Source organism: Bos indicus, chromosome 17 (genome assembly GCF_029378745.1).
Source record: "Bos indicus isolate NIAB-ARS_2022 breed Sahiwal x Tharparkar chromosome 17, NIAB-ARS_B.indTharparkar_mat_pri_1.0, whole genome shotgun sequence".
In the NCBI taxonomy this organism is placed as follows: Eukaryota; Metazoa; Chordata; class Mammalia; order Artiodactyla; family Bovidae; genus Bos; species Bos indicus.
This window is the reverse complement of record NC_091776.1, coordinates 31945609-31955569: the sequence shown is the minus strand read 5'-3', so window position 1 is coordinate 31955569 and position 9961 is coordinate 31945609. Positions and strand designations below refer to the sequence as shown.

Sequence of the window (9961 nt, the reverse complement as noted above, 5' to 3'; positions counted from 1 at the left end):
CTGCATTCAGATGTTTATATCCTTCCTTTTCTCCTTTGCTTTTTGCTTCTCTTCTTTCACAACTATCTGTAAGGCCTCCCCAGACAGCCATTTTGCTTTTTTCATTTCTTTTCCATGGGGGTGGTCTTGATCCCTGTCTCCTGTACAAGGTCACGAACCTCATTCCATAATTCATCAGGCACTCTATCAGATCTAGGCCCTTAAATCTATTTCTCACTTCCACTGTATAATCATAAGGGATTTGATTTAGGCCATACCTGAATGGTCTAGTGGTTTTCCCTACTTTCTTCAATTTAAGTCTGAATTTGGCAATAAGGAGTTCATGGTCTGAGCCACAGTCAGCTCCTGGTCTTGATTTTGCTGACTGTATAGAGCTTCTCCATCTTTGGCTGCAAAGAATATAATCAATCTTATTTCGGTGTTGACCATCTGGTGATGTCCATGTATTAGTAAAAATTGAAAAAACAAAAAACAAAAAACAGAGTTTCAGTTGCCATGCTGTGGACAGGGAGGCCTGAATCTTAGCTCTACGCGGGTGTTGGGGCTCCAAAGCCCGCGTGGGACTCTCTAGCCCGCTAGCCTTACTTGCCTGCTCCTCCGGCTTTTGGCCCGGAGCTTGGCCCCGCCTACTTGCCCAGTGCTGTTCAAGACGGTCGCCTGCGGTCATGGTGCCCTCCTAGAAGGAGCCCGCCACCTCGTGGGGGATCAGCGAAACTTAACCACTGGGGTCCCGCCTCCTTGGGGGCTGCTTGGCTGCTTAGTCCTGGAGCCTCTGATGGCCGGAGGTGGCCACAGCAGAACACGTGGAAGATAGAGCTGGTGAGCGCTGGGCTCCCTGAGCTCCGTGAGGCAAGGTCGGGCTGGCTGGTGACGTTGGCCACCCTGTGAGGCAACCGGTCCGTGTTCAGCATCCCAGAACGCCTGCGAGGTGCTCTTCACGTCACTGCTGAAGAGCTTGGGGTCCAAGGACAGTGGCAAGATTGTCTTCAAGACAGCTTGGGTAAGTGCTCTCTCCATGGGGATGATTGTCTTCTGCTGCCCGTTAGCGTCTTCACAGAGATGTTTGATTATCAGAAAACAGGTGTGGTGGTTGCTGCTGTTGAGGTTGTTGGACGCTTGCCCGGTTCTTTAATAAGCTCCATTGAGCCTCTATACCTTTTCTTGTGGAATCCTGTTTGCCAGGATTTGCGAAAATCCTGTTTGCCTACCTGCCTTCACTGGTCATTCGGGGGCACTATTTCAAGAAGCTCCTTGGACGGGTGAATGCCACTCTGATCGCTGGCAGCAATGCCTTCCTGGTTTTGTTGCCTTTCCTTCTGAGGGTTCTGACTGACAGCTGGGGCCTCTTTAGACACAGAGTCCTCTGCCTCTTCACATTTGTTCTCTTTCTGGCTGGCTTTACTTACGGACCCCTTGCCTTCTGTGTAAAGATGGTGGGACCAAAGGAGCCAACAGATTCTCCCTCTTTTCCCTGAGAAACTTCAGTTAACCCCAGTTCAGTTTTGCCGTCTTCAGGGTGACAGCTTATGTTGTGTCGGCAGTTGGAATATCGGTTGCACTTTTAGGAGACCCTGTGCTTTATTTTCTCTTGAGTTGGCCATGCCTTGCTGGGGTTATTTCAGAAGTGGAGTGCTGCTTCTTAGCCACACTGCGCCAAGACCAAAGTTTTCTTTGACTTGCAAGTTTCCCTTCTGTTCCCTCAGAACTAGAACAGAGGCAAGGTTGGACCACCCCCACCCTCAGCATGCTGAGCAGCCACGGACTGAACTCAGGAGCAAATGGGCTAATGTGAATGAGAGGTTATCACATAACCCTTTTTCCAGCTTCCGCATCTCCTCCTTTAGTCTAGTTTCTTGCCTGGAGAATCCCATGGATAGAGGATCCTGGCAGGCTATGGTCCATAGGGTCACAAAGAGTCAGACACAACAGGATCCACTTAGCACAGCACAGCATAGCACATTTTGTGAATATGAGAAAATTAAAATGCTTTTCACAATCTATAACAAGCAGTTTATATACATAGTTTTATGTTCAATTTTGTTTCCTGCAATAAACATAAAGCATTAGCTGAAGAAACCATGAGCAAATGTGTAAATTCTAGAAAGTTATGATTTTTATATCAACTAGAAAGCAAATTATGATAGAGAAAAATAAGTATTAAACTATACATGATACAATTAAATACTTTGAAATTCTATTTATTTCTGTTTTGGGCTGTACAGCTATATTTTGTTTGTTTTTAATTTGGTGGAATTAATTGTAATTGGACTGACTCATCAAAAGTAGCTATTAATTATACAGGAGACCCTTCAAAAGAAACTTAGCCTATACTGAACCATAGTTTGATTCAGAGCTGTGTGTGAGATGTTTTTAATCTGTACTATATTTTGTGAGTGACCATGGTAACAACTGTGTTACATCCTTATACAACTATTTTATTTCTTTATCTCTATATTTAGTCTTCAATAGTTTATGCTCAGATATTTAAAAATTATTTTTCCTTTCTCAAGGAATTAGCAAGACAAAACAATTCTCTGAGATGAGATTTAGAATTTAAAAATCATATTCTTGCTGCTCTTGTTTTTCGGAATGGATTTTTGTGTTAGCAAAAACAATTACCAGTGTTGTTTTTAATGCTACAATTTAATAATTTGTGTAAAAGTATTTAGCAGTGAATAGCTACAGTCTGTTGCCTCTGATAGGTCTTATTTTTTTCATCTTTTGTCCTCTTCTCTTTGATATTCACTGAGAATTATAGGGTTATTTGATGTCTGTTAGTTGTAAAAATAAAGTATTAATAGACTATGTATATATATATACTGAAAAATAATGGGCACATTGAATTGGCTTGAGTTGTTATGTGAGTCATATTAGATTAGTCTACAGTTTGAAAATAGCTATTTTCCATGGCTCAGATGGTAAAGAATCTGCCTGCAATGCGGGAGACCCATGTTCAATCCCTGGTTTGGGAAGATCCCCTGGAGAAGGAAATGGCAACCCACTCCAGTATTCTTGCCTGGAGAAATCCATGGACAGAGGAGTCTGAGGGGCTACAGGACACTGTGTCGCAGAGTTGGACATGAGTGAGCAACTTTCACAGTTTAGAAATAAATACTTCCAAATAAATATAATAATAAAAATATTATTCTTTTTGAAACTAGTTTTATTTCCCAAAGTAACCTATAATAGTCAAATCTCTATAAGGTGCCTGCTATTCAAATTTCTAAATGTTAAAAGGTGGCTTTAATCAAGGGGATTGCAGATAGTTAATTCTGTGGTTGTCCCTTTCTTTGATTTGAACCTAATTATTTATGTACATTACTATCTTGTTAATTTACTCTTTATTCTCATCTACATTTACATTAGACACAGGAGAAATTAGGACAGCAACATCTGTCTTTAATGAAATAGAAATAGTTATATAACTATTGTCATCATCATTCAAGACTGCATTTTGTTGTTCTGCACACTCAAACAGTCACATCAGATATACCAAACAGAAGCAACAGCACTAAGAAAAGCAAATTAGTTTACTCTACAAAGAATTAGAAACATGAATCCAAAAGTCCTATTATATTCACTTCAGTTGTTTTCTGGCTGATCGATAATTTTAAATAATTTATAATTTTAGGATATATCTCAAATAATTTTTCCTTTTATAAAATAAAGAAATAATTCAGATATATGACAAAAACATAGTTCAAATGATAAGAAAGGCTCAAAATGAAAATCTCTTTCTCTGTCCTACTGTTTCTTCCCAGAAAATAACCCTGTCAAATTCCAATTTTTTGAAGTTTTTTTTTTTTTAATCGAAATGTAGTATATTTATATTTATTAGTTTTGGGTGAATAACATAGTGCTTATTTTTTTTAATGTATTCAATATTTTTAAGATTCTACACCATGTAAAGTTATTTTAAAATAATGGCTATTCCCATGCTGTACAAAATATCTTTGTAGCTCATTTATTTTTATGTATTAAGAATAGTGTGTAGCTCTTAATCCCATACCTTTATCTCATCCTTTCCCCTCCCTCTTTCCAATGGTAACTGTTTGTTGGTTTTTGTTTTCTGTGTTTGTGATTGTGTCTTTTCTGCTATATGTATTCATTTTTTTATTTTTCAAGATTCCATATAAAAATGATAACATACAGTATTTGTCTTTGTTGTCCTCTTCTCCTCCTACCTTCAATCTGTACCAGCCTCAGGGTCTTTTCAAATGAGTCACTTTTTCACATCAGGTGGCCAAAGTATTGGAGGTTCAGCTTCAGCATCAGTCCTTCTAATGTATATTCAGGATTGATTTCGTTTAGGATTGACTGGTTTAATCTAAGCATGAGTCTCTTCAGCACTCAGCTTTCTTTATGGTCAAACTCTCACATCCATACATGACCACTGGAAAAACCATAGCTTTGACTATACGGACATTTGTCAGCAAAGTAATATCTCTGCTTTTTAATATGCTGCCTATGTTTGTCATAGCTTTTCTTCCAAGGAGCACTTGTCTTTTAGTTTCATGGCTGCAGTCACCATCTGCAGTGATTTTGGAGCCCAACAAAATAAAATCTGTTACTATTTCCATTGTTTCGCTATTTGAAATGAAGTGATGGGACCAGATGCCATGATGTTAGTTTTCTGAATGTTGAGTTTTAAGCCAACTTTTTCACTCTCCTCTTTCACTTTCATCAAGAGGCTCTTTAGTTTTTCTTCACTTTCTGCCATAAGGGTGGTGTCATCTGTATATCTGAGGTTATTTATATTTCTCGTGGCAATCTTGATTCCAGCTTGTGCTTCATTGAGACCAGCATTTTGCATGATGTATGCTGCATATAAGTCAAATAAGCAGGGTGACAATATGTTCTTTACTTCCGTCCCTCTTCAATTTCTCCTGGCAGTTTCTCTGGTTCCTCTGCCTTTTCTAAATCCAGCTTGAACATCTGGAAGTTCTCGGTTCATGTACTGTTGAAGCTTAGCTTGGAGAATTTTGAGTGTTACTTTGCTAGCATGTGAAATGAGTGCAACTGGGTGGTAGTTTGCACATTCTTTCGAACTGCCTTTCTTTGGGATTGGAATGAAAACTGACCTTTTCCAGTCCTGTGATCATTGCTGAGTTTTCCAAATTTGCTGACATTTTGAGTGTAGCCCTTTAACGGCATCGTCTAGGATTTTAAATAGCTCAGCTGGAATCCCATCACCTCCATAAGCTTTGTTCCTATTGATGCTTCCTAAGGCCCACTTGACTTTTCAGTCCAAGAAATCTGGCTCCAGGTGAGTGATTGCACCATTGTGGTTATCTGGGTCATGAAGATCATTTTTGTATAGATATGTGTATTCTTGCCACCTCTTAATATCTTCTGCTTCTGTCATGTTCATACCATTTCTATTCTTTATTGTGTCCATCTTTGCATGAAATGTTCCCTTGGTATCTCTAATTTTCTTGAAGAGATCTCTAATCTTTCCCATTCATTGTGATAAAAAGGACATCATTTTTGGGTGTTAGTTCTAGAAGGTCTTGTAGGTTTTTCAGAGAAACGTTGAGGTATACATTTATATTTTATTATATCATATTATATTATATTTATAGTGACTGAAGTATCAATTTTTGATTTATCTATTTTTTCTCCACTGTAAAATATTTAATTCTTACTGCCTCTCCCTCCCTGGTTTGCCTTAAAGAATTTCACCCTTTATTTGCATTAATATTTGTTTTCAAGGTTTACATGGAAAATCCAAATTTATTTTTGATGCTAATGCAATCTAGAAGCTAAGTCTGTAAAATTTTCTTCAATGTCTATTAGGATAACAAAGTCAAAATATATATCACATATGAACTGACTTCTTCATTCACATATTTTTTTTTTCCATCAAAGTGTATCAGTTCAGTTCAGTTCAGTTGCTTAGTCTTGTCTGACTCTTTGTTACCCCATGAATCACAGCACGCCAGGCCTCTCTGTCCATCACCAACTCCCGAAGTTCACCCAGACTCACATCCATCGAGTCAGTGATGCCATCCAGCCATCTCATCCTCTGTCATCCCCTTCTCCTCCTGCCCCCAGCATCAGAGTCTTTTCCAGTGAGTCAACTCTTTGCATGAGGTGGCCAAAGTACTGGAGTTTCAGCTTCAGTATCATTCCCTCCAAACAAATCCCAGGGCTGATCTCCTTCAGAATGGACTGGTTGGATCTCCTTGCAGTCCAAGGGACGCTCAAGAGTCTTCTCCAACACCACAGTTCAAAAGCATCAATTCTTCGGCACTCAGCCTTCTTCACAGTCCAACTCTCACATCCATACATGACCACAGGAAAAACCATAGCCTTGACTAGATGGACCTTTGTTGGCAAAGTAATGTCTCTGCTTTTGAATATGCTATCTAGGTTGGTCATAACTTTTCTTCCAAGGAGTAAGCGTCTTTTAATTTCATGGCTGCAGTCACCATCTGCAGTGATTTTGGAGCCCCCCAAAATAAAGTCTGACACTGTTTCCCCATCTATTTGCCATGAAGTGATGGGACCGGATGCCATGATCTTCGTTTTCTGAATGTTGAGCTTTAAGCCAACTTTTTCACTCTCCACTTTCACTTTCATCAAGAGGCTTTTGAGTTCCTCTTCACTTTCTGCCATAAGGGTGGTGTCATCTGCATATCTGAGGTTATTGATATTTCTCCCGGAAGTCTTGATTCCAGATTGTGTTTCTTCCAGTCCGGGGTTTCTCATGATGTACTCTGCATAGAAGTTAAATAAACAGGGTGACAATATACAGCCTTGACGTACTTGTTTTCCTATTTGGAACCAGTCCGTTGTTCTATGTCCATTTCTAACTGTTGCTTCCTGACCTGAATACAGATTTCTCAAGAGGCAGATCAGGTGGTCTGGTGTTCCCATCTCTTGAAGAATTTTCCACAGTTGATTGTGATCCACACAGTCAAAGGCTCTGGCATAGTCAATAAAGCAGAAATAGATGTTTTTCTGGAATTCTCTTGCTTTTTCCATGATCCAGCGGATGTTGGCAATTTGATCTCTGGTTCCTCTGCCTTTTCTAAAACCAGCTTGAAAACATCAGGAAGTTCACCGTTCACATATTGCTGAAGCCTGGCTTGGAGAATTTTGAGCATTACTTTACTAGCGTGTGAGATGAGTGCAATTGTGCGGTAGTTTGAGCATTCTTTGGCATTGCCTTTCTTTGGGACTGGAATGAAAACTGACCTTTTCCAGTCCTGTGGCCACTGCTGAGTTTTCCAAATTTGCTGGCATATTGAGTGCAGCACTTTCACAGCATCATCTTTCAGGATTTGGAATAGCTCCACTGGAATTCTATCACCTCCACTAGCTTTGTTCGTAGTGATGCTTTCTAAGGCCTACTTGACCTCACATTCCAGGATGTCTGGCTCTAGGTCAGTGATCACACCATCGTGATTATCTGGGTCGTGAAGCTCTTTTTTGTACAGTTCTTCTGTGTATTCTTGCTATCTCTTCTTAATATCTTCTGCTTCTGTTAGGTCCATGCCATTTCTGTCCTTTATTGAGCCCATCTTTGCATGAAATGTTCCCTTGGTATCTCTAATTTTCTTAAAGAGATCTCTAGTCTTTCCCATTCTGTTGTTTTCCTCTATTTCAAAGTGTATAGAATTTGTAAAACAACACAATATAACAAAAACTGTTCAACCTAGGTGATTGAATACATGGATATCAGTTTTTTCATGTTATAAATGAGGATTTTAGATGTAGAATCACCAAAATAATTTTCATATTCAATGAGTGAAAATAAATACATAAATAGCACTATTTCTAGGAATACATACCCTAACCAAATGATTTGCTAAGTTTTATTGAATTGAAATATATATTTCATCAATAAAATTATATAATTTGGTAATTATAGGTCAATCACAGTTGGCAGGTTATCTAAACAACTCTTTTCTTTCCATTTTCCTTGCTTATGAAATGAACTTCCCTTCTCAATTTAGCTTCCCATTAAAGGTGGGAAACATTGGGCAGACAATATTTTTTTTTCATACATGAATCATAGTCAACAAATATATGTTTTAGGATCTATATTATCCAGGTACTATACTAGCTGATGGAGATTCAAAAAACATAATATAAACCTAAATACAAAGAAATACAAAAAATATAAAAACAACACTAATTTATGAAATATAAATAATTATATTTTCTATATTGTATTATAAGTCTTACCACATAGAAAATACAATTATTGAAATATTCACAGAGTTATCTGGAAATGAAGAAAGTAGACCTTGATCCAGACAATGGGTACAGAGTAAAAAAGAAAATAAAAAGAAATAACACTTTTTATTACATAAAAGGAAATAGTACTTTTCATAGACTTAATATGCTATTTGTTATTGATTGTTAAAATGAAAGGTTTGTTTTTAGGGATTACTATTACAGCAGAAAGTGAAGAGGAACTAAAAAGCCTCTTGATGAAAGTGAAAGAGGAGAGTGAAAAAGTTGGCTTAAAGCTCAACATTCAGAAAACTAAGATCATGGCATCTGGTCCCATCACTTCATGGCAAATAGATAGTGAAACAATGGAAATAGTAACAGATTTTATTTTCTTAGGCTCCAAAATCACTGCAGATGGTGACTGCAGCCATGAAATTAAAAGACACTACTCCTTGGAAGGAAAGTTATGACCAACCTATATAGCATATGAAAAAGCAGAGACATTACTTTGCCAACAAAGGTCCATCTAGTCAAGGCTATGGTTTTTCTAGTTGTCATGTATGGATGTGAGATTTGAACTGTGAAGAAAGCTGAGTGCCGAAGAATTGATGCTTTTTAACTGTGGTGTTGGAGAAGACTCTTGAGAGTCCCTTGGACTGCAAGGAGATCTAACCACTCCATTCTGAATGAGATCAGCTCTGGGATTTCTTTGGAAGGAATGATGCTAAAGCTGAAACTCCAGTACTTTGGCCACCTGATGCGAAGAGTTGACACATTGGGAAAGACTCTGATGCTGGGAGGGATTGGGGGCAGGAGGAGAAGGGGACGACAGAGGATGAGATGGCTGGATGGCATCACTTACTCGATGGACGCGAGTCTGGGTGAACTCCGGGAGTTGGTGATGGACAGGGAGGCCTGGCGTGCAGCAGTTCATGGGGTCGCAAAGAGTCGGACATGACTGAGCGACTGAACTGAACTCAACTGCACTGATTAAGGCTAAGAGCATGAGCTAGAATTTTAGTGCTTAACAAAAAACTATAAACCAGGCATAAATGACCTTACAATTTCTAATTTATAAGAAATTTGGGAGGCTGCACTGAGTTGTCAAATGAGACATAATACTTTTTAAATAAAAATTTGTGGTATTTCATAATGCACATTTGCAATAATTAAAAATAATAAGATAGGATATGTCAAAGAAATCTGACATTTATAAAATACACTGTTGGATAAGTTAAAAGACCTCCTAGAGAGTATATTATTTCCATCAATGATGAAGTAACTAGAAAGGACTAGATTCTCCATGATAAACAACTTTAAATCTGGATGGAATATACTAAGATAATTATTTTCATACATTAAGCATTAGATAGTGAAGGGCAATTATTTAAAGTAGAAAGGAAAGAAGAGATTTGCTACAGTTTTATCCAGACTTTCAACCATCACTTTCTGGACTGTGGCACAATGAAAGGAAAACTAAATCATAGAAGTCTCACTGAGCTAAGAACACTAAGTTCAAGGCTACTGGCGTGACAGAAGTTTGCAGAGTAGGTAAAAAGGGACCTGTACAGAAAAAGAGAGTCCTAACAGCCTTCCCTGGTATTATTGGTAAATACTAAACTGCTGATGCTGTGGGAAAGAGTCCATAACATAAGGGAAAGAACAGTTAACAGTAGCTAAAGCTGGGGAAACATGCACACACACACACATACTAATAGGGACAGACACAGCTGAAAAATGTTCAGATTCCAGAAAGTGGGAATGAAGAGTCCTCCCT

General features: G+C 38.5%; 1 pseudogene; it reads left to right on the top strand.

The window, feature by feature from the left end:
- Positions 1–665: 665 nt before the first annotated feature.
- Positions 666–1722, top strand: LOC109570878 (monocarboxylate transporter 10 pseudogene; annotated as a pseudogene).
- Positions 1723–9961: the final 8239 nt, after the last annotated feature.